The sequence below is a fragment of the Theropithecus gelada genome, chromosome 3, assembly GCF_003255815.1.
Source record: "Theropithecus gelada isolate Dixy chromosome 3, Tgel_1.0, whole genome shotgun sequence".
Lineage (NCBI taxonomy): Eukaryota > Metazoa > Chordata > Mammalia > Primates > Cercopithecidae > Theropithecus > Theropithecus gelada.
In genome coordinates this window covers 23,831,621-23,856,945 of record NC_037670.1, presented here as the reverse complement: position 1 = coordinate 23,856,945, position 25,325 = coordinate 23,831,621, and the positions used below count along the sequence as shown (strand labels likewise).

Genomic DNA, 25,325 nt, shown 5'->3' with positions numbered 1-25,325 from the left:
TCTGGCCACATCTATTTAAGTTGAGCATACGTAGCCCCTCGGCATAGCAGTCCCACTCCTGATCTATACCCAACATATATGTGCACATAAAACTCCTGCCCACCCCAGCTCATTGAAATAACACCCCTGAAAATCCCAGCCCCTCAGCTGGGCCATTCCCCCTTGCAGGGAAGGGGCTGGAGGAAGCTGGGAACCCATGTTGCTCCCAGGACCAGCAGCATCGCAGGTATGGATGGCCCCCTCCACCCTGCCCTCTCTCTGTCCCCACCCTCTGAAGCAGCAGTTCTCAGCCAGGGATGATTTTGCCCTGTGGGGGACATTTGGCAATATCTGGAGACATTTTTGCTTGGCATACCTGCGGAAGGGGATGTACTGGCAGCTGGCAGGTAGAGGCCAGGGGTTCTGTGCAGCATCCTACAGTGCAAAGGGCAACCCCAAGTGAAGGAGCATTCGCCTCCAAACGGCAATAGCGATGAAGCCAAGATACTGTGCCTTAAGATCTCAACGGTGGAACAGTGGGTGTAAATTATTACTACTTTTAAATAATTGGACATTTCAGCTAAAGATTTAGAATTTAAAAATTCTATTACAGGAGAACTCTGTTCTAAGGCAGATGCATTCATCTTGTATTTTAAAAGAACAAAGCTGCCTAATGCGAATGGCAAAGAGTGAGACCATGCACTTCGCGGGCTTTAGATGCATCTTCTTCTCAGCCCGGGAAGCTGTTCCGTTCTCCAGCAAACACCACTTACTACCTAACGACTGTTCCCCCAGGGACCTGTGAGTGCACTCAAATCCAGAGTTTTTATGCTGGATCACTCAAAGGGATAAAAATACATTTCCACTCATTCTTTTCTTCCCTAAAGGTAATGTCTTGTTTATCCTTCCTTGTCTCTAAACAGATAATTTAATTATTTTAACTATTACATTGATGACTAAAGGCATAGTCAAAATGAACTAGCCAGATGATCTACAATAATCGACATTAGCTGTGAAAATTGTTTATGGAACTACTCGCTACCCAGCATAGACGTATTGCGCATTTCCTTCATAGCGCCTAGATTCTACTAGACATCACAGAAGCACAGCCCCTACAAATTAGTGATTTTATATATATATATATATATATATATATATATATATATATTTTTTTTACCAAATGCTTTCTAGATTGTTGCCCTATTTGTTGTTTAAGAAATGCTGACCCTTTTCACAAGATGGTGCTGAAAGCGAAGAAGGAAGTTCCCAAAGCGAAGGCTTTAAAGGCCAAGAAGGCAGTTTGAAAGTTGTCCACAGCCACAAAAAAAAAAGATCCGCACGTCCCGCACTTTCTGGCAGCCCAAGACACTGCAACTCCGGAGGCAGTGTCCTTGGAAGAGCACCCCCAGGAGAAACAAGCTTGACCACTATGCTGTCATCAAGTTTCCACTGACCACTGGGTCAGCCATGAAAAAGATAGGAGACAACAACACACTTGTGTTCATGGTGGATGTTCAAGCCAACAACCCCCAGATCAAACAGGCTGTGAAGAAGCTCTATGACACTGACATGATCAAGGTCAACACCCTGATAGGCTGTGAAGAAGCTCTATGACACTGACGTGATCAAGGTCAACACCCTGATAGAATGTGAAGAAGCTCTATGACATTGACGTGATCAAGGTCAACACCCTGATTCGGTCTGATGGAGAGAAAAAGGCATATGTTCAACTAGCTCCTGATTACAATGCTTTGGGTGTTGCCAAAAAAATTGGGATCATCTAAACTGAGTCCCGCTGGCTAATTCTATGTATATCTTTTCACTATTAAAAAAAAAAAAAAGAAAGAAATGCTGAAGGCTCTTTTACTGTTTTATATATTAATTCAAGTTGTTCAAATGCAATCCAACTAAATTTTTAATTTGTCTCACTGTTCTCTTCTTAAACAATTAAGTATTATCCTTTGGAAAACAGAGTTTGATAAAAGAAACTAAAATCCAACAACTCAAAATATCTCAGCAGAAACCAACATAAGGAATCAGTACAATCCTCATTGGCTGCCCCCAGAGTAATTTAAGGAATCAACATCAAAGTAAAAGTAATCAATAATTTGCTTTAAATTCAAAAAGATGCATACATCATAAACTAAAATTCCAAACACTATCAGAAGGTATACAATAAAAAAGGTCTCCCTGTCATCTGATTTCCCTATCACCCTACCGTCAGCAGTTTTTTTGTGTGTTCTTTCAGAAATTCTTTACACATACAACCAAAAATATATATTTTGATAAATTATAGTTGTGTTACATACACATTGTTTTGCTGGTGGCTTTTTCTTCCTTTTTTCTTGTGGTAAAATGCACATAAAATAAAATGTACCCTCTTAACTATTTTTAAGTGTATAGTTCAGCAGTATTCAGTACATTCACGTCTTTTTACAGCCATCACCATTATCCATCTCTGGAACTTTTTTCATCTTGCAAAATTGAAACTCTGTACCCATTAAACAACAACTTCCCATATATCTCTCCCTCCAGCCCCTGGCAGCCATCATTCTTATAGTCTCTATGAATTTGACTACTCTAGATACTTCATGTAAGTGGAATCATAGTGTTTGTCTTTTGGGGACTGGCTTATTTCATTCAGCCTAATGTCCTCAAGGTTTGTTCATATTGGAGCATGTGTCCGAATGTTCCTTTTTGAGGTTGGATAATATTCCATTGTTATATGTAGCACACTTCGCTTATCCATTCATCACTGGTGGACACTTGGGTTGCTTCCACCTTTTGGATGTTGTGAATAATGCTGTAAATATGGTGTACAAATATCTCTTCAAGACCCTGCTTCCAATTCTTTTGGATCTGTATCTAGAAGTGGAATTGCTTGATTATATTGTAATTCTATGTCTAATTTTTTGAGAAAGTGCCATACTGTTTGGCACAGCAGCTCCAACAAGTTACATTCCCATCAACCATGCACAAGAGTTTCAATTTTTCCACATCCTCACCAACACTGGTTATCTTCTGTTTTTGTTATAAGAGGCATCCTAACCGGTGTGAGGTGGTATCTCATTATAGTTTTGATTTGCATTTCCTTAGTGATTAATGATGTTGAACATCTTTTCATGTGCTTACTGGCCATTTGTACATCTTCTTTAGAGAAATGTCTATTCAAGTCCTTTGCCCCTTTTGCAACTGGGTTGTCTGTCTTATTGTTGATTTTTAGTCCTCTATATATACTGGATATTAATCCTGTCTCAGATATATGATTTGCAAAAATTTTCTCTCATTCTATGGGTCGCCTTTCTACTCTACTGAAAGTGTCTTTTTGAAGTGTCTTTTTGAAGCACAAAAGTTTCTCACCCTCATTGAGTCCAATTTGCCTATTTTCTTCTTTTGTTTTTTAAGCCTTTTGTGCCATATCCAAGAAATCCTCACCAAATCCAATGTCATGAAGCTTTTGTCCTGTTTCTTCTAAGACTTTTATAGTTTTTAGCTTTTACATTTAGGTCTTTGATCCAATTTGAGTTAGTTTTTGTATATGGTGTTAGAAAAGGTCCAACTCCATTCTTGCGTTTGTGGAGATCCCAGCACCATTTGTTGAAAAACCATTCTTTCCCTATTGTCTTGTTGATTTGTCCATGTGGGTGCATACAGAATTGCCTCATTTCTTTCATGGCTCAGTCATATTCCATCATATAGAGGTACCATCCCTTTTCAACCTGTCCCCTGCTAAAGCCCTAAATTCCTTTCTACTGTGTTGATTTTGTAAAAATGGTAGAGTATACATTTTTTTTATGTACAGATGTGTGTGTGTTTGCATGTATACACACACACACATAAATTCTTAGCAGTAAAATTCTTGGCATAAATTATTTGCAGTAAAATCTCTGGCTGAAAAGGTAGAATCATCCAAACCACCACCAGATAATGCACTTCTGTGTTTTAAATAAAAATTAATTGTAATAAAATTTAAGCAGTCAAGAGAGACGTTAAATGAAAAATGAAGACATTTTCACCTGAGCCCCAGTCATTCTACCCACTGGTTAACAATTCCTTGCAATTTCCTTCCAGAAAAAAATGGTTATGCATATACTCAGAAATATATACTTATATATTTTTATTTCCATGAGTAGGCAGACTATAGACATTACTATACATCCCAAATATATTCTAGTACTCTGCTTGTTTTGTATGTGTGTGTGTGTCTTCTGGAAAAGTGACACATAATTAGATTTCTACCAACAGAATTGTATGTTAGAAGGAAAGTTTCCTTACACCAATGTCATCATGGGGAACCATCAACATTTTAACATTGCCATTTAGATAGGTAAAAAGTATGTCTCAGAGAAAAGAGATATTACTTTTCTTAAGAATAATATGGTTTATGTTCTAGGAGCCAGGAGATGGGAGGAGAATAAGATGGAACAACTTTCCATCTTTTTATATTTATTTTCTTGTGAAGTATCTTTGTCTTTTGCCCAGTTTTTATTATTTTGTTGCTTTTTCTTCTTGAATTGTATGTTTTATTTCTTATGGAAATTATTAGGCTAGCTGCTATAACAAAAAGAGCCAACAAAATTCAGTGTCTTAAATGTAATAAATGGTTGTATCTCTCACCTATGACAGTCTGAGGTGAATGTCTCATTCTACTACACATGGCCACTCATACGATACACTAAAATCACATTCAGGTACTCAGGTTCCTTCCATCTTATTTTTCCACCGTGACTCAAGATGTTGTTCTCTTCTGCAATGTCAACACTGGGGTACAGGCACACCTGTGTTCTAGCCATGGAGAAGGGGGAAGAACATGGGCAAGAGTCATGCCAACTCTTTCAAACTCCCAGCCCAGAAGTGACCCACATTGCTCTGTTCATATCCTATGGGTTAGAATTTGGTCATATGGCCACATCTAACTGCCAGGGCAGCTGAAAGATGCAGTATAGTTAGGCTGTGTATTAACTATCTACTCTATTCTGCCTAACAATATTACCACTAATAACTTAGGGCTTAAAACTAAACATTCCTTATCTCACAGAGTCTGTGAGTCAGGAGTTTGGTTTGGCTCAGCTGGGTCCTTTGCAAGGTGGTAGTCAAGGCACTGGCTGGGCTGTAGTCTCATCTGAGGTTTGACTGTGGAAGGACACACTTTCAAGTCCAGGCAGGTTGGCAGAACTCAGTTGGACTGGTGGCTTCAATGTCTTGCCTTGTTATCCATCAGCCTTGCCCTGGTATCCTCAGCTCTTAGAAGCCCTCAGTTCCTTGCCATGTAGGGTTTCCTCAAGGCCAATGGGGAGAGAGAAAATCCAGCAAAATGGATATGACAATGCTATATATATAATTACATACACATAATCATGTCAATCCTGATACCTTTTCCATGCACTATTGATTAGAAGTCACATGTCCTACCCATACTCAAGGGGAGGAGGCTACACAAGCACATGAACACCAGCTACTAGGGATTGTGGGGGCCACCCAAGAGTGCTGTGTAGGCCCCCTTAGAATCCCATGACAATTAAAGAAGGAAAATAGATTTCAGTGGATATCTAGCTGTCAGCTTCCACCACAATGTGTTGCAAATATTTTTCTTAGCAAAGGAAAATGCTCAGAAAAGTGCTAGGTTGAAAATTGGGTTTATACTTTAATTTGATGGTTATTTTGAGGTTGGTATTTTAAATTTGCTTATGGAATTCTTGACTTATAAAAGCTTTTAGTTTGTGTGAAGTCAAATTTATCAATATTTTCCTTTACTGCTTCTGGATTTTGTTATGATTTATGGCATTTCATGAAAGACCTCCCCTAAGATTATGTGAAATTCCATCCATGTTGGCTCCTAAAATAAGTCATATTATTATGGCCAAGCATCCCATTTTTCAGAACATTTTCTTCACTACCAGGATAATTTGTTTGTAGAAACTATTTTGCTGCTGACTTGCTTGAAAGCTATTTGTTCACAGTTTTGCTCATCAGTGACTTTTTAAGGTAAAGAAGTGGGATTTCAGCAAATTATTTTCACCCTTTAGTTTACAATTCTTAGTACGGCTCTAAGATAAGCAATAAAATTTCATGGAAAGCTTTTTTATGCAAAATCAGCATTATTCATGTATAGTCAATGATACAGTTCTTTCCAGCTCTCTTCGACCTTTCTTCTACAGGGGACACATTTTTGTGGTCTCAGGTGTCTGCCCTCAGAGGTCACTCTGGTGCTGTCTGTTTCCTTCCAAATAGAAAACGATGATTGTGCCAATAGGATCCATTTACTTACAATCACCTGCCTCTCAAACAAAGGCTAAATTATTGGGAAATTCCCAAAGAAACACAGAGTTTCTTCTTTTCCATCAGCAAATATTCAGTGTGCCCTCTACTCTGGGCCAAGAACTCTGTGCAAAGTGGGTAGCTGCTGGCAAAACAAACAAACAAACGCCCTTTCAAAACTGCCACCAGGAAAGGCAACTCATATTTTAGTTCTACAGATTCTACATTTCTGATAATATTCCAATAGTCTTCAGATGACCAAGTAGCATTAAGACCTTTCAGCGTGGTCACCTAGAGCCCTTGTGACTGGACTAGAGAGAAAAAAGATAGAAGGGAGGGGCCGACTCATGCATCCCTGTATTGGCCACATTTTTTGAATCTGCAATACCCAGTGTTTTGCCAGGCCCTTCATAACAGATCTCCGTAAGTATCTGTGTAGCAGGCACCAGTCTCTGTCAGTGAATGCAGGTGTGTGAGAAATTCAGCTCTGTGCATTCCTCCATAGCATGGCTTAATTTCCACCATGACCCCTCACCCCATCAATGGCAGAGACCAAAGCTCAGTCCACTGGCCGAGCTGCAGCTGAGGTTTACGGGACTTGTCTCGTCCTTACCTTGGGGAGGGGCTGAGGTGGACCGAGGGGGTTGATATCCATGCCTGCCCCTCTGAGGGGACCTCATGGCTATCAATCCTGGCGTGGCACCCCCACTCCCCATTCAAGGCCCCCACAGGGCTGAACTGTCTCTGCATGTGCTGGCAATGGGTCCCTCACATCTGCCTCCCCACCCAGTGTCTGTGCACAGCTGTTCCTTCTGACCACCCTGAAAATGGAAAGCCTAGACCTGACCCCAGTTGATTCTCTTTCAGCTGTCCCATCTCTTCCCTGAGACAACCAAACCCTACCCAAGTAAAGGGTTACAGGACAAAAAGGGAAGCACCAGTTGGCATTTCCAAGTAATACCCACCGCGCCTGTCCACAAGGCTGGAGGGCAACTGGAAGATTCAGACCCAAGACAAAAGTGACCATCAACCGATCACAGTGCAGGAAAGGCCTTCTTAAAAAGGAAACTGTAAATTGCTCCTTAACACTGCAAGGCGAGGTAAGCCTTGATTTAGATAAGTATGATTAAAGTAGCTCTCAGGAGACACTACAAGCTTATGACTTTAATTATAATACAGGCTCATATTAACAAAGACACATCCAAAATAATACTGATTTAAACAAGAAAACCTTTTATTTTCTCTTGCAGAGCTGCACAGGTTCAGTTTCCTCCTATCTCTTTGTCCTGCCACCTGGGCTGCAGGCCTGCAGATAGGAGGGGGAAAAGGGAAGGGGCCTGTTCCCCTGGGGGCCACAATCCAAAAGGTGCCTGAATGCTTTCCTTCCCTCCCCAGAGCCATTCCTAGCCGCACGGGAAGATGGAAAAGGCAGCCCTGATGTTGCCGAAAACTGTGGCTGCTGTTAACTACAGAGAAGGAACAAATAAAGATTAAAGGACAAGGAGCAATATTTGTCACTCATACAATAAAACAGCTACTTTTTAAACAGTTTTATCCATTCTCCAATGCCCAGGTCCAATATCTCCAACACCGTTAGTTCTCTGAACTAACAGCGATTCCTTCCCTCTCCAAACTTTACCTGTACCATTCATGTGATAATTACTCTCACAGGGCCTATCTCCTGCAGGCTGACCCCTGAATCTCCTCTACATCAGCATAACAGCGCCCACCTCCGCTAAGGGGGCTCCACTTTCCTGACTAGCTCCTTCAGTTTCTTGCCGTGAAAATGGTCTTTGTATTGCACTTTGTGGCTGACAGACACCTTCCATTACTTCTCAGCACTGGTTCAATACACACATATTAACACACACTAGCGTGCACACACACGTACACACTCGCAGACACTCCCACATGTACACATATACACACACACCCACACACATACAGTCACACACACAAACTCACTAACACAAACATGTATACATTCACTAACACATACAAACATGCACTAACATATGTACACACTAACACACAGACTCACGTATACATTCACATACAAACATGTACACTAACACACATACACGCTCACATGTACACATTCACACACGCACACCTAACACATGTATACACTAACACACATGTACACATTCATTAACACACACGTGTACACACATGCACACTCAGTAACCCACATGCACACTAACACATTCACATACACACTAACACATGCATGCACATTCACTAACACACTCACACTGTAGCAGGACAAGCCGCAGACAAAAACCCTCAGAGTTAAGGAAGGGCTTTATTCGGCCGGGACCTTCGGCAAGACTCACGTCTCCAACAACCGAGCTCCCCGAGTGAGCAATTCCTGTCCCTTTTAAAGGCTCACAACTCTAAGGGGGTCCATGTGAGCGGGTCATGATCGTGAGAGGGTCGTGATCGATTGAGCAAGCAGGGGTACGTGACTGGGGGCTGCATGCACCGGTAATTAGAACGAAACAGAACAGGACAGGGATTTTCACAGTGCTTTTCTATACAATGTCTGCAATCTATAGATAACAGAACCCATTAGGTCAGGGGTCGATCTTTAACTACCAGGCCCAGGGTATGGCGCCGGGCTGTCTGCTTGTGGATTTCATTTCTGCCTTTTAGTTTTTACTTCTTCTTTCTTTGGAGGCCGAAATTGGGCATAAGACAATATGAGGGGTGGTCTCCTCCCTTAACACACATACACACTAACACACACACACACACGCACACATACACGCGCGCACACGCACACACACACATACACGCACACGCACACACACTCACACACGCATATACATACGTGTACACGCGCACACTTCTGTACTAACAGAGCCCCAGTGTGTTCCGAGGCAGTGGAGAGGACACCCCTACCCCGCACTGTGGTGAGCCATGATTGGTCTAGACCAGATGTGGCCATTTGTTTTCCCTGTGCTGTCCAGAGGTGGCCACATGACCCAGGTCTGGCTACTGAGATGTAAGTGGACGTTCTCTGCAGGGGCCTTCTAGGAAACCTCTTGCTTTTGCATCAACAGGGGTCAGCCTGGGCTGGCATCACCTTTCCCCTACCCTTCCCCTTCCTCCAGCCTCAGTCTTCGAGGTCTCAGTTCCTGGAGGTGCAGCTGCCTCTGCAGCTATGAGGGGATCAGGCGACCCGATGGAGAGCGTGGAACGGAAAGAGCAGTGGGACCAGGTCCTTGATAACCTCGTTGAGCCCCTGCAGCATCCCGGGACTGTCCACTCCAGACTTCTGGACAAATATGACTATTCAATTATTCAGTGCTAGAAAAGAAATGAGCTGTCGAGCCACGAAGAGGTGTAGAGGAACCTTAAATGCACACTGCTAAGTGAAAGAAGCCAGTCTGAAAAAGCTACACACTGTGTAAGTCCAACCATGTGACATTCAGGAAAAGGCAAAACTATGGAGACAGTGAAAAGTCAGTGGTTGTCAGGGGTGAAGGGGAGGAACGGATAAACGGGGAGCACAGAGGATTTTTAGGGCAGTGAAACTGTTTCGTATGATGCTACAATGGTGGATCCATGTCATTATACATTTGTCCAAGCCCATAGAACATACAACCCCAAAAGTGAGCCCTGTGTCAACTCTGGGCTCTGGGCGATGGTGATGCGTCAATGCAGGTTCATCCGTTGTAACAAATGTACCCTCTGGTGAAGGATGTTGATAATGGCGGAGGCTGTGCATGTGTAGGGGCTGGGACACCTCTACCTTCCACTCCATTTTGCTGTGAACCTAAAACTTCTCTAAAAAGTAAAGTCTATTAATTTAAAATATATATGCCTATATAGATGACTATTCATGTTATTTGTTTCTGCCTCTTCAGTACTTGCAACCACGTGTACTTCCAACAGATACCATCTGCCTTCCTGCCACTTCTCTTCCAGCCCATTGTGAACTCACAGAACACATCCCAATTCCTTCCCAAGTTGAAAATCTGGAAAACAAACCACGTGAGTCCACGAGCATGCCACTGCCTCTGGTGCACCCCACATTGCCTTCGTGGCCCTGGGACGGACTTGGGTTTGATGGACCTGGAAGTCAGCTGGCCCCAGGCTGGATGGCCCCCACTCAGGTCCTGTGTGTGCACATGAGTCCAAGAGACCCTGGGCTCAATTCTCAGCTGAAACCTGAACTCTGCAGGATGGATCAGTCATCTGCCGCTGGCATCTGCCAGGCCTGACTCACTGAGTCATAACGAGGTCAGTTATGTGATGGTCAGCCCTGGAGGGCAGGCAGAGGCTGCTCACATCCCTCTGTGGGGCCTTAGGGCTTCACACTGGACCTGGCACCACATAGGAATCCCCTTAGTGTTTCTTTTTCTTCATTTTTCTCTTTTTTTTTTTTTTTTTTTAGAGAAGGGGTCTCACTGTGTTGCCCAGGCTGGTCTCAAACTCCTGACCTCAAGTGATCCACACTCCTTGGCCTTCCAAAGTGCTGGGATTACAGGCTTCAGCCACAGCGCCCAGCCTCAAATGGTCTTTTCTTTGTGATAGCATCCAGTCTCCTAGAATCTAGCTCCCAGCTATCCACAGAAACTCTCATGGCCTCAGCTGGAAGAAGAGAGCTCCCAGCAGATCAGACGGACAGCACCAGACAGAACCCTGAGGCCATCACCTCCCACACTCCTGAGTCAGCAGAGGCTGCAGATAAAAGCTGCCTGGAGAGGGCTCTTAGCTCTCAGCTCTGCAGCCTGGAAGGAGGCCCAGGAGGTGTGAATTGATGATTGCAGAGAAGAGAGGTGGGAGGTCAGCCCCTCCAAAGGTGCCTGGCCAGAGCGCGTGGGGTCACATATGGAAACCATTTCTGGGGAGGGAGAGAGAGGGGGAATCTGGAAATGAGGCCACACCAGGGGGTCCGGCCATGAACACAAGAAGGAAAGCCTTGTTGAAGGGAGGCCCACAGCAGACACAGCTCAGTGGAAGCAGGAAAATACTCAGCATTCCAACAACTTCTAATAAGAAACCTTTAAAAAATGGAGAAATCCACGCGCTTGTGGTTTTAATAAATGCAACAACACAACAGGAGGCTGGCTCAGAGCAACATGAGGAGGATGAGGGAGGGCCAAGAACACTGAGGCCTAAATGTGGAGCACACCAGTGTGGACACAAAAAACTGGCAGTGTGATCTGAGACCACTCAGTGGCCCCGTTAAGTGGTGACAATTTCCACCCAGAAGAAACGGGTGACAATTTTGAGATCCTGATTCAATAGGTTCCCCACAGATCAGTTTCTCCTCGGAGAACAGAACCTCCTGAATCTTAGGAATATTAATATCTCCAGGGCTGAATGTCCCAGCATTGCTGATAAAGAACAGCCTCTTCCAGGAAAAGGAGCAGTTTTTTATCTTTGCTAATAACCAGCCAGTCTCATAAAAACTGGAAGGGAAAAAAAAATCCTTAAAAATATTTACTTAAAAAACAATCAACAGACACACTAAAAAGCGCATGCATACTGATTTCTTTGATATGTTTTTAATTGCTTAAGGGTCTTTGTAGAAAAAGGAGCAAAGAGCATTATTTATAAATTTACATATTTAGAAGAGGGCAGGTTAAAAACTCCAACTTCACCAGCAGCAGCAAAGAACCTTTGTTGAGCAATACTGCCCCCTTGTGTCCGATCTTCACTTAACGCTTTCCTGAGTTAAGTACATCTGCTTAATGGGACATTCTGCAGTAATAAACGACTTCTATATTTTGCAGCCCTTTCACACTTGCATTCCTGAAGGAAACATGCATATACAATACCAATTCTAAGTAAAGGGAAATGTGACTTAAGAAAATTGGCCTCAACTATTCATGATGGAGTTCACAGCAGGACTTGGGAAAACGTGGGCCACTGATGTGGTGAAGAAAGCCTGACTTCCATCCCAGCTTTTTCACTGTTCCCCACGAATAAGTGAACAGCAAATGTGCAAGGGAGTTAAAGTGTAAATTCCTCCTGGTCCATATAATTGACTTGCCAGATTTTTGCAGTAACAAAAGACTGCTGTTCAAAATATTTCCAGTGACGTTTTAAGACTATCTGTAAAGAGAAGTTTGGGCCAGGTGCGGTGGCTCATGCCTGTAATCCCAGCACTTTGGGAGGCCGAGACAGGCGGATCACAAGGTCAGGAGATCGAGACCATCCTGGCTAACACGGAGAAACCCCATCTCTACTAAAAATACAAAAAATTAGCCTGGCGTGGTGGTGGGCGCCTGTAGTCTCAGCTACTTAGGAGGCTGAGGCAGGAGAATGGTGTGAACCCAGGAGGCGGAGCTTACAGTGAGCCAAGATCGCACCACTGCACTCCAGCCTGGGCAACAGAGCGAGACTCCGTCTCAAAAAAAAAAAAGTTTGCGTTGGTCATTTTTGTGCTGTTTAGGATGTGTAATCATTGGCACTGTCCCCACAGGGTCTTAATCCTGATATTCAGCAAACATTTATCCAATTCAATATGGGTTTATTTATTTTTGAGACAGATTATTTTTATTTATTTATTTTTTCACTCTTGTCACCCAGGCTGGAGTGCAATGGCATGATCTCGGCTCACTGCAACCTCCGCTTCCCAGGTTCAAGCTATTCTCCTGCCTCAACCTCCCGAGTAGTTGGGATTACAGGCACCACACCCAACTAATTTTTGTGTTTTTAGTAGAGACGGGGTTTTGCCATGTTGGCCATGCTGGTCTCGAACTCCTGACCTCAAGTGATCCACCCATCTCAGCCTCTCAAAGTGCTGAGATTACAGGCATGAGCCACCGCACCCATCCAAGCCATATTATTTATGATCTGTGCTCTTTTCTGTATGTGGGACTTGGGGAGGGTGGGACACTCTGGAGATTCCTGCCTCAAGCCACATTCTCCTCTGCAAGATGGCTAAAAGGTTTTGTGCTTTGTGAAAGAGCAGAATCTGTTTTGTACCTAAGGCCTCCGGTCTCTAAATCCTAAAATCTCTCTGCTGGGGTCCCCTGAAGGGTCTGGTGCTTACTGCTCTTCTGGCTGTGCCTAATTAAGACGATCTGGATCCGCATGACAGGAACATATGGTAATTAAGTACCCAAATCTCAGAAAAGCACAAGAAATCAATCATAGACGTTTCTAGTAACATTAGAATTTAAATCCCTATTTATTAAGTCTTCTTAAAGAGACATACATACCATAAAAGTTCTAGCAAAGAATTTACAAACTGACTGAAATGTAGAATGACTTCACATATAATCTGCAAATCGGGCCACTGCGTGACCTACTTCTATTCCCATTTTATGAGTAGGAAAACTGAAGTCAAAAAAAAAAAAACAGGATTTGAGTACTACTCGCAAGTCACTGGCATCAAACTCTCCCATGCACACCCACGGTCAGGTGTCACCACAGCCTGTGGCCACCAGCTGCAGAACCCCATAATATTTGTGAGCCAAAATGACACAGCAGGTGGCCCCAGGTGGAGGGGCACAGCCCTTCATCTAGAGGAACTGCAATACCACAGGGCTGGATGAGCTGGCTCAAGGTTTTCTACTTGAAACATGGCTGTGTACTATTATGCTATAGGTGACTTTGTCTGTTTCTACCTGCCTGGAGATACAGGAAAATGCCCACGCTTCACACCCAGAACCCTCAGGAAAGCAGCATGGACCCCTCAGAGCCTCCAGGTTTCCAACCAGGTAGGAGGAGACTCACACATCTCTTGGGATGGAGGGCAGGAATGCCTAGAGAGGGATCCTCATCATTCTCGGTTTTCTGCCAGAGCCTGGGGACACGGGAAGGCAGGAAGACTCGGGACTGTCTAAATCCAAGTTGACATCCTGACTCAGTTACTCACTAACTGGTGATGGATACATTAGTTCCCTGATTTGCAGTTTTCTCAATCATGAAAAGGAGGTAATACTTAGCTTGGAGAATTGTTATGAGTATTAAATGTATCTAAAATGCCTAGAGCTTGGCCCATAGTAGAAACTCAATTAAAGCAGAGCTTTTCCCAACTTGCTGATGACAAAGTGAGCACACAACCAACCAGCATTTCTGAGAGTGAGGACATCTCTTACAGAATCTTTCCAAGCCCAGGCCACTCCTCTCTCAACCTGTTCCACACGCCTGAAGGGATTTCTGCCAGCCTTGCCTGCTGTCTGTCCCAAAACGAATAGAACTTTCTGAAACCCTGGAAATGTTCTGTATCTTCACTGTCCAATAAGCCATGTGGGGCTACTAAGCACTTGTACTATTAATATGGCAAGAGCCTGGAGGAACTAACGTTTTCTTTTCATTCTAAGTAATTTGAGTATAATTGCCACATATGACCAATGGCTACTGTACTGCACAGTTCAGAGACCACATGGTTCATTGCAAGCATCTGACTCATCCCAAGCAAGCACAGCCCAATGTTCATTAAATTAAGCAGATCAAGAGCTGCCAGATCACACAGGTAGTATCCAGAATGACCTCCATACGAGATGCCAATGCCTAGCCGGGATTATGGAGTTAAGACAAATATTTGTTTTTACACTTTTATAAAGCAAACAGCCCTGATTGGACATCAACCCAAGTTACAGCTGATTTATTAGGTAATTGTGCCTAAACTATGTTTTTGTTTCTCTCTTCATTGTTCCATATGTCACATGCCCACCCCACACACACACACACACACACACACACACACACACACACTTCCATGAGTCGAACCCTACCCGCTCAGTGCTTTGATGCTCCAGCCTCCGCCATCTGCTCTGCAGCTGGCTATCATGAGGACTGCAGCTTGGAGCTGCTGGAAAACAGAAACTTGCTCATTGATGAAGAGTTTGGGGACAGTCTGACTGCATGGCATCCTTCATCAGAGCCATGGCCTGTGCGGCCTTCCTGGGCTGGCCCAGGGCAGGATCTGCTTCTCAGGGACTACAGCAATGGCAAGATCTGACTTTCTTTAAAAACAACTGGTTACCAGCTATGAAGCAGAAGGCTCTTCTCTTTGCATTTAGCAAAGAGTCATTGATGCAGTCAGCATGTCTTGTGCACTGGGCATGTATAGGCATCGTTCCAGGCAGTGGCACAGTCACTGTTCCAGGTAGTAATGCCTTGAGGACGAGTGGCACAGACTGGGTGTCCACTTTCGTGAACCTTTGTCCTGGGGTAAGGGGCGGGACTGACAACAAACAAGCAAACAAATAATGAATTCAAGGAGGTGATTATAATGAAAGATAAAGTGGGCCAGTGTGACAGAGAATGACTGGGTCAGGTGGGAAGATCAAGGTGCTAGAAGGACTGGTGTCCTCTGAGGCCTCTGTCCTTATGATATGGTTTGGATTTGTGTCCCTGCCTAAATCTCATGTTGAATTGGAGGAGGGGCCTGGTGGGAGGTGATTGGATCATGGGGACAGACTTCCCCCTTGCTGGTCTCATAATAGTGAGTGAGTTCTCCCAATAGTCGATCATTTAAAAGTGTGTGGCACCTCCCCATTCTGTCTCTCTCTCCTGCTCTGCCGTGGTAAGCGTGCTTGCTTCCCCTTCACCCTCCACCATGATTCTGAGTTTCCTGAGGCCTCCCAGCCATGCTTCCTATACAGCCTGTGGGGCTGTGAGTCAATTAAACCTCTTTTCTTCATAAATTACCCAGTCTCAGCTAGTTCTTTATAGCAGTGTGAGAACGGACTAATACCAAAAAAAAATGGTACCAGAAGAGTGGGGTACTGCTATAAAGATACCTGAAAATGTGGAAGCAACTTTGGAACTGGGTAACGGGCAGAGGTTGGAACAGTGTTGAGGGCTCAGAAGAAGGCAGAAAGATATGGGAAAGTCTGGAACTTCCTGGAGACTTGTTGAGTGGTTTTGTCCACAATGCTGATAGTGATATTGATATGGTTTGGCTCTGTGTCCCCACCCAAATCTCATCTCCAATTGTAGTCCCCACATGTTGAGGTGGGGGGTCCTGGTGGGAGATAACTGGATCATGGGGGCAGATTTCCCCCTTGCTGGTCTCATGATAGTGAGTGTGTTCTCGTGAGATCTGATTATTTAAAAGTGTGTGGCACCTCCCCATTCTCTCTCTCTCCTGCTCCACCATGGTAAGACACGCTTGCTTCCCCTTCCCCTTCTGCCAGGATTGTACGTTTCCTGAGGCCTCCCAGTCATGCTTCCTATACAGCCTGTGGAACTGTGAGTCAATCAAACCTCTTTTCTTCATAAATTACCCAGTCTCAGCTAATTCTTTAGAGCAGTGTGAGAATGGACTCATACCTTGGCTGGCAGATGGCCACGGCCTTGCTGGTTGTTTCCATGATCATCCCTCTGTGTCTCTTCCTCTTCTTACAAGGACCCCAGTCATACTGGGTGAGGGCCTACCCCAATGCCCTCATTTGAATTTAATCACCCTTTTATAGACATATCTCCAAATATTGTTACAGTTTGAGCTACTAGGGGGGTCAAGACTTCAACATACAAATTTTTTGTAGAGGGCACAATTCAGCGTGTTAACAGTTTTTTAGATAGTACGTATTTTTAGATAGTAGGAAAGAAGAGAAGATCAATTTGCTGTGGACCTAAGAATAGAAGAGGTCAGGCTGGCTTCTGATCCTAACCTCCTGGGGGTAACTTAAGAACAGATCTGTAAAAGCAGTAAGCCTTGCTTGTGGTTTGTCAGCCCAGCCCCTGAAGGCAATTTGCTTCCCCATCCCAGTGCCCAGGGACAGAATGGTAAGTCATGCAGGAGCAACACGATTCTTCCTCACCATCAGGGAAAACACACCAAGGGCCTAAAGAAACAGGAGTAGCCCTGATAAATGGTTCTCTTTGGTTAGATTTCTTTATAAAATGCTTGCATTTTAGTGTCCAGCACCAAAAGTTTAAGAAACGGAACTTCCAAATGCACCAGAGAAAGACCAGGAATGTACCTATAAGACTCAGATAAGCACGTGAGATAGCACTGAGAGAGCTGTTCATTGTGAATGCAGGATCATGAAGATGCTGAGAACCAGATGCTGTCAGCAGGCACCACACACAGTGCCCAAAGGGTCTCCTCAAGCACCAAGAACAGCCACCCAGAGGAAATGCTCTGGTGAAGATTCCCCCAATCAGGAGAAAGGAGAGAGTCAGACACACTGTTTCATCATTTGGGGAGGAGATGCTATATTCAATTCGCTGGATGGAGAGGACAATAAGCAATCAGATAGAGCTGGGGACTCTAAAATCCTAAGTAGAGTCTAGTATCTCCACTGCAGGATGTGGCGAGAAACAACAACAACAAAAAAACTGTTTAGAAGTACCAGTGGGGTAGAAACTGTCAAGTCCATCAGCTCCACTGCCTTTGCCTCCTGGGCATAGAACAAGCCTGCGTTTCCCATCCTCCTTTGCACTGGGGGAGCACGTGTCTATGTCTGGTCAATGGAATGAGGGAAGAAGTGAGGTACGGTGTTGCCCAGCTTGGGTCTTTGGCAGATTGTTTGCAAAATGGCTTCCATAATTCCTCCTCCTGTTTCCTCCCACACAGTTCCTGTTTGTTTTGGCCAATCACAGTTCCTGGTTTAACCATGTGATTTGTTTTGGCCATTTTAGAAGCAGAAATTGAAAAACTTTTCCAATTTTTTTCTTTGGGCTTGCCCTCTCCTGTGGCTGGAATTAGTCTCCTCCATGTGAACAAGTGGAGGCTGGCATTCTGGAGGAAGAAGCACAGGGACAGAGGCCCAGCCATCTCTGTTGAAGCCCTGGATAAGTGAGCAGATTCATTCTAGACCAGCCAGCCTCAGCTCAGCCAGCCCAACCAGGGCAATCACCCAGGAAGTCCACAAAATTATGAGAAATATTAAGTATTTATTGTTTTAAGCCACCAAGTCGGGGTGGATTAATGAACAGCAAAATAGCCATAAAAACCTCCTGCACAATCTTCTATGTTTGCTCCTTCCCCATCTGCAGAGAAAAAACTCTGAAGATCTGGGGGAGGGAAGAGCTAAAACATGAAAAAAGCCTAGTCCCTGAGTGACTGTGTGGAGCAGAGTGTCCCTTTTTGTCTCCCACCCCAACTCACACAGAAATAGAACATGAGCAAGGAATAACAGGGATTGTGTCAAGGCCCTGAAATTTGAGGATACTTTGTTATAGCAGTCAGTCTACTTGGTTAATGTACTACCCACTTCCTAGAAACTGAAATCTGCCAACACACTTGTGGAATGGCCCATATTCCCAGACTATGGCCACTGGTAGCTAACAAAGACGAATCCTCATCCTCAAGACTCTGACTCTGTGCAGCCTCTGTGTAACTCTCATTCACTTTTCCATACATTCATTCAGTAAATACTAGTTACCAAGAAATGCCAATCACCTGGTGCCAGCAGCCAACACAAGAGTAGTCCCTGTTCTTAAGGCACTTGTAGTCTAGTAGCGGGCTAAGGAGGGGAGGACAGTCACCGAACAAATAATCCCACTGCAGGCTCCAGGAGGAGCAGGAGGCCGTATCTATTTTGCATACAATTGTATCTGCAGCCCTCTGCTCAGTGTAAGGCATAAAATAAGGGTTTAATAAGTCGTTGCTGAATTCATAAGCACAAGTCAATATTTAATTACAAACGGCGATACGAACTGTGAAGGAAAGTTTAAGAAGCCAGGAAACACTATAAAAGGGGGATCAGAAAAGTTATCTCTGAGGAAGTTAACACTTGAGAGCTGAAGGAGGGAGAAGGAAAGGAGGGCAGTAGGGAGCTAGCGAACAGTAGAGTGAGAGAAGCTTTGAGGCAAGCGAAATAGCTTAGGCAAAGGCCCTGAAATGTAAAGAGCCTGCTGCTGAGTTAGAGCGACCAGAAGACCAGCATGGCCAGATCATGGTGTGTGAAAGAAGTGGGGTAAGATGGCGAAAGCAGTACACAGGATCTGTTACATAGATCACTGTAGGCCAGGTTAGATTTATGTTTTAACAGCTTTGTTGAGGTATAGTCTACCTGCTAAAAAAGTTTACCCACTTTAAGTGTACAGTTCAATGAGTTTTGATAACTGTATGCTGTCATGTAACCACCAACACAATCAAGGTTTAGGACGTTTGAACTACCCTCAATGTTTCCTTCATGCTCTTTTGCATTCAGTCCAGATCCCTACCTGACCCCAGGCAAACAAAGGTCTGCTTTCTGCCTCTCTAATTCAGCCTTTTCTAGAATTTAATAAAATAAATTCACACAGCATGTAGTTTTTATGCCTGGCTCTTTTACTCAGCAAAGTAACTGTTTAGATTCATCCATGTTGTTGTGTGTATCAGCATTTTTTCCCCTTCTATTGCTAAGTAGTATTCCATCATATGGACATGTGACATTTTGTTTGTTCATGCACCAGTTAATGGATATTTGGATTGTTTCTGCTTTTTGGAATGCTACTACATGCATTTAGGTACAAGTCTTTTTATGAATATATGTTTTTATTTCTCTTGGATAGATACCTAGAAGTGGAACTGCTGGGTCATATGATAAGTTTAACTATGTAAGAAACTACAAAACTGTTTTTCTGATAATTTTGCATTCCTAGCAGCAATGTTTGAGGGTTCCAGTTGTCCCAAATTCTTGTCACAACTTGATATTTTAATTCATTTTAATTGTTGCTATTCTACTAGGTCTGTAGTAGTTTCTCATTTGTGGTCGTAATTTGCATTTTCTAAAGACCAATGATGTTGAACATTTTTTCTTCATGTGTTTACTGGACATTCCCATATCTTGTTTTGTGAAGGGCCTCTTCAAATCATTTCTCCAACTCTACTGGGTTATTTTTCTTACTGAATTATAAAAAGCTTAACTTTTTATTGCAAGGTGATTACAGTGTTTTTTTTGTTGCATTATTTTACATTATTTTTTATTTTTACTTTAGATCCAGGAGCTACATGTGCAGGTTTGTTACATAGATACATTGCATGCTGCTGAGGTTTGGTCTTCTAATGATACCAGTGCCCAAGCAGTGAACACAGTATCCAACAGGCAGTTTTTCAAAATTTGCCCCCCCCCTCCTCTTTTGGAATTCCCAGTGTTTATTTTTCCCATCTTTGCATCTGTGTGGACCCAATATTTGACTCCCACTAATAAGTGAGAACATACAGTATCCGTTTTTCTGTTTTTCGCATGAACTCACTTAGGATAGTGGCCTCTACCTGCATCCATGTTGCTGCAATGGACATTATTTTGTTCTTTTTTATGGCTACATGCTTTTTACATCAAAAAAAAAAAAAAAACCTCATCTTATCCCCCAAATCATAGCTTTCATTCTATGTTTTCTTCATAAAGGTTTATGATGTATCTCTTGTGCATAATTTGTTTAGTTTATTTATTTATTTAGAGATGGAGTCTTGCTCTGTCACCCAGGCTGGAATGCAGTGGCGTGATCACAGCTCTCTGCAACCTCCACCTCCAGGGTTCAAGTGATTCTCCTGCCTCAGCCCCCGAGTAGCAGGGACTACAGGTGAGCACCACCACAAAAAAAATAATTTTTGTATTTTTGATTGAGAGGGGGTTTCACCATGTTGGCCAGGCTGGTTTCGAACTCCTGGCCTCAGGTGATCCACCCGCCTCGGCCTCTCAAAGTGCTGGGATTACAGGCATGAGCCACTGTGTCTGGCAATTTGTTTAGTTTCATAATCCATTTTGAATTTATTCTTGTGCATAGTGTGAGATATGGGTAAAGGCTTTTTTTTGCCATGTGAATATTTTATTATACCAGCACCATTTATTGAAAAGATTATTCTTTTTCCTGTTGAATTACCTTGGCACCTTTTCAAAAGTCAATTGACCATATATGGATCTAGTTTTGGATGTTCTATTCTGTTCCTTTCATCTATACGTTTACCCTTATGACAATCCCATGCTTATTTACAATAGGTTTAGAGTAAACCTTAAAATCAGATAATTTAAATCCTCTGACTTTGTTTTTCTCTTTTGCAATTGTTTTGGCTATTCTTTGCTTCTCCATATAAATTTTAGAACCAACTTATAATTTCTAAAGAATTCTTGCTGAGATTTGTATTGGGATTATACTGAATCTACATACAAATTTGAGGATGACTGCCATCTTAATAACACTGAGTATTCCAGGTCATAAATATGATATATCCCCCATTTTATTTAGATCTTTTAAAATTTCTTTTATCAACGTGTTTTAGATTTCAGAACATAGATCTTGAACTTCTTTTTGTTAAATGTATTCCTCAATATTTTTTGTTTGAATGCTATTGCAAATGGATTTTATTGTATTTTAAGAGTGTTTACTATCAATACATAGAAATACAATTAATTTGTGTATATTGAGCTTGTATCCTATAACCTGGCTAAATTCACTCATTAGTCCTGGTAGCTGTTTGGTAGATACATTAGGAATTTCTACATAGATAATCATGTTATCCACTAATAAGATAATTTTACTTCTTTCTTTCCAATGTGTAAGTCCTTTATTTCTCTTTCCTTATTGCACTGGCTAGGATATCTAGTACAATATTGCACAGATGTGGCAACAGTGGACGTCTTTGTCTTGTTACTCATCTTAGGGGGAAAGCATTCAGCCTTTCAGCTTTAAGTTTTGTATTAGCCATAGCTTTTTTGTAGATGCTTTTTATCATCTACAAATCCTCTGAGGGACTTATCTTCTATTGGGTGTTTGCTGAGGGTTTTTGTCATAAATAGACGTTGAATTTTATCAAATATATTCTCTGCCTCTATTAAGATGATTGCATGTTTTTTCTCCTTTATTTTATTAATATGGTGTATTGCATTAATTTTATTTCTGGGATATACACCACTTGGTGACTGTATATTATACTTTTCATATGTTGTTAGATTGAAGTTGCTAATATTTTGTTAAGATTTTTTTATCATATTTGTCTTAGTCTGTTCAGCTGCTATAACAAAATACCTTAGACTAGGGAATTTATAAACAACAGAAATTTATTGGTCACAGTTCTGGAGGCTGGAAAGTTCAAGACTAAGGCACCAGCCGATTCCATGTTTGGAGAGGAGCCATTCCTCACAGATGGCGTCTTCTATGTATTCTCATATGGCAGAAGGGCAAAAGACTCCCTCAACCCTGTTTGATGAGACATTAATCTCAAGACTTAGTCACCTCCCAAAGGTCCCATCTCTTCATACCAACACATTGGGGATTAGATTTCAACACAAACTTTGGAGAAACAAGAACATTCAGACTATAGCAATGTTCAAGAGGGACAATGAGTTGTAGTTTTCTTTTATTGTGATGCCTTTGTCTGACTTTGTTATCAAGATAATACTAACAAAAAATGAGTTGGGAATTTTTCCTTTCCCCTGTTTTCTGAGAGACTCTGGGTGAAATTAGTACTGGTTGTTCCTTACATGTTTGCTATGCTTGACAGGAGTCACCAATAAAGCCATCTGAACCTGAACTTTTCTTTGCAGGAATGTTTTTAAATATGAATTCAATTTTTTTTAATGTATAGAGCTATTCATATTTCTATTTCATGAATTTTTTTTTTTTTTTGAGACAGTGTTTTGCTCTGTTGCCCAGGCTGGAGTGCAGTGGCACGATCTTGGCTCACTGCAACCTCCACTTCCCAGGTTCAAACAATTTTCTGCCTCAGCCTCCCGTGTATCTGGGATTACAGGCGCCCACCACCATGCCTGGCTAATTTTTGTATTTTCAGTACAGACAGGATTTCACCATGTAGGCCAGGCTGGTCTTGAACTGTTGACCTTGTGATCCACCCGCCTTGGCCTCCCAAAGTGCTGAGATTACAGGTGTGAGCCACCGCGCCTGGCCACAAATTCTATTTTCTACTTGTTGTTTGCCTTGTTAGGTTTTGGACTTACTTAGGACTTTGTTATCCCTTTCTTCCTGTTTCTCCCTTTTGGAGTGGGAATGTCTGTCCTATGCCTGCCCTGCCATTGTATTCGGGAACACATAACTTGTTGAATTTCATAGGCTCACATGTGCTTCAGGATGAATCACAGTTTGAGTCTCACCCACATCTGCTTTAGAGGATATTTAGATGAGACTTTGGACTTCGGACTTTTGAATTAAGGCTGGAATTATTTAAGACTTTTGGGGTTACTGGGATGGAATGAATGCATTTTTCCTGTGAGAAAGACATGAATTTTGGGAAGCCTGGAGTTAGTATAGACCCTTTTAGGGCTCCGTCCCACAAGACTGTCCCCATTTCAGATGTCAGTCACAAGTCTGAACTGCCCAAAGTTCTGACCAACCAGCTATCAATCGGGGGTTCCCACAACACTTTCCTTGGCTTAATTTGCTAAAACAGTTCACAAAGCTCACAAAAAGGAAACATTTGCCTATGTTTACCAGTTTATTATGAAAGGTACAAGTCAGGAACAGCCAGATGGAAGAGATGCCAAAGGCAAAGTGTAGGGGAGCAGTGCAGAGCACCCGTGCCCTCTATGGGTGCACCACCCTCCCAGCACCTCCATGTGTTCACCAACTAAGAATCTCTCCAAATACCATCTTTTTAGTATTTTTATAGAAGCTTCATCACACAGGCATGAACAATTAACTCAATCTGCAACCCCTCTCTCCTCCCCAAAGGATGGGGATTGAAGCTAAAAGTTCAAAGCTTCTCATCATGGCTCGGTCTTTCTGGTGACCACTCCCAATCCTAAAGCTATCCAGGAGCCCACCAAGAGTCACCTCATTAGAACAAAAGAGGCTCCTATCACCCAGGCAAATCGAAGGGACTTAGGAGCTCTTGTCAGGAACTAGGGTCAAAGACGAAATGCTAGGACAGAAGATGCTCCTAGCATGCTTACTATTCAGGAAATCATAAAGGTTTTAGGAGGTCTGTGTCAGGAGCCCAGGGATGAAGACTAAATATATATTTCTTATTATATCCAAAATCACAGAATACCTCCAGGCAGGAAGCTCACAGATCAGCATTCTTAGCAAATGCTGTAGCAGTTTCATGAGTAAACTCTTCTCAAATTTTGCCTTGTCTTTGATCATTTTCCACTGGCCTGAAATGACTGTCTTTAATCATTTTGTCCATTTTTTACTTACTTTCTGCCAAAGGAAATCCCTTGACTTTCTCATACTACCAATACTAGAAGTAGATCCCCCAGGTTTTATTCCCTCTAAACCAGGAAGCCACTAAAAGGAGTCAAGCTGCAAAGTACCAGGAATCAGCTTTCTATTCCTGTACGCTCACTGTGCCTGCTGTGGGAGCATCGGTTGGTAGGAAAGAGTTCCAGTTAGGAGGCTTTCAGTGGCAGGTCCCAGGAAGCAATGAAAGAGTTATGTTGTCAAGTAACTGAAAAGTCCTGTGCAGCTTGGGCCAGATATTCATGACATTCTTCAGAGCAGTAGCTCTGGGGTGCCACTGGATCTGTCTCACTGTGCTGTCTTGGTCCTCAAGCCCTTGTGGTAGTGAGAGGTCTGTCAGTAGCTTCTAGACTCTAGAGGCTTCCTCACTTACATCCAAGGAGAGGGAACTTCTCTTTCCTCGGCCATTGAACAAAAGCCTTGGGCTTCCCTCTGGTTGAACCGATATGCTCACTCCTGAACTCATCACCATGGCCCAAGGAATTCAATGTGCAGACTGGCTTTCACTGCTCAGGATCGAGTCCACTCAAGCCCCATAACTAGGAACATCTGATTCCTGTAAGGAAGTGGGAGCGGCTGCATGGAGGCTAAGGAGGTGGTCTGGGAAGCCTGCTCCAGGGCACAAGAGTGGAGGAGCCCTGATCTCACTCTTCATTATTAAATGCAGCAGGCAGCTTGGGCTAACCTAATGAAATTCCAAGCACTGGGTGGCTGAAACAACAGAAAATTATTTTCTCATAATTCTGGAGGCTAGAATTCCAGGACTGAGGTGCCCACAGGGCTGGTTTATGGTGAGGCCTCTCTCATCATGGGTGGACAGCACCTTCTCCCTGTGACCTCACATAGCGTTTTCTCTGTGTGCCTGCAGAGAAAGAGCTCTGGTGTCTCTCCATCTTCTTCTAAGGATATCAGTTCTGTTGGATGAGGGTCCCACCCTTATGACCTCATGTAACCTTCGTTACCTCCTTACAGGCCTTTCCTTCAAATACAGTCACAGTGGGTGTGGTGGGGGACATAATTCAGTCCATAACACCAGAAAGGGGACA

General features: G+C 43.1%; 1 pseudogene; it reads left to right on the top strand.

Annotated features, from left to right (window-relative positions):
• The first annotated feature begins 1,217 nt into the window (after window positions 1-1,217).
• On the top strand, window positions 1,218-1,763 carry LOC112621334 (annotated as a pseudogene).
• Window positions 1,764-25,325: the final 23,562 nt, after the last annotated feature.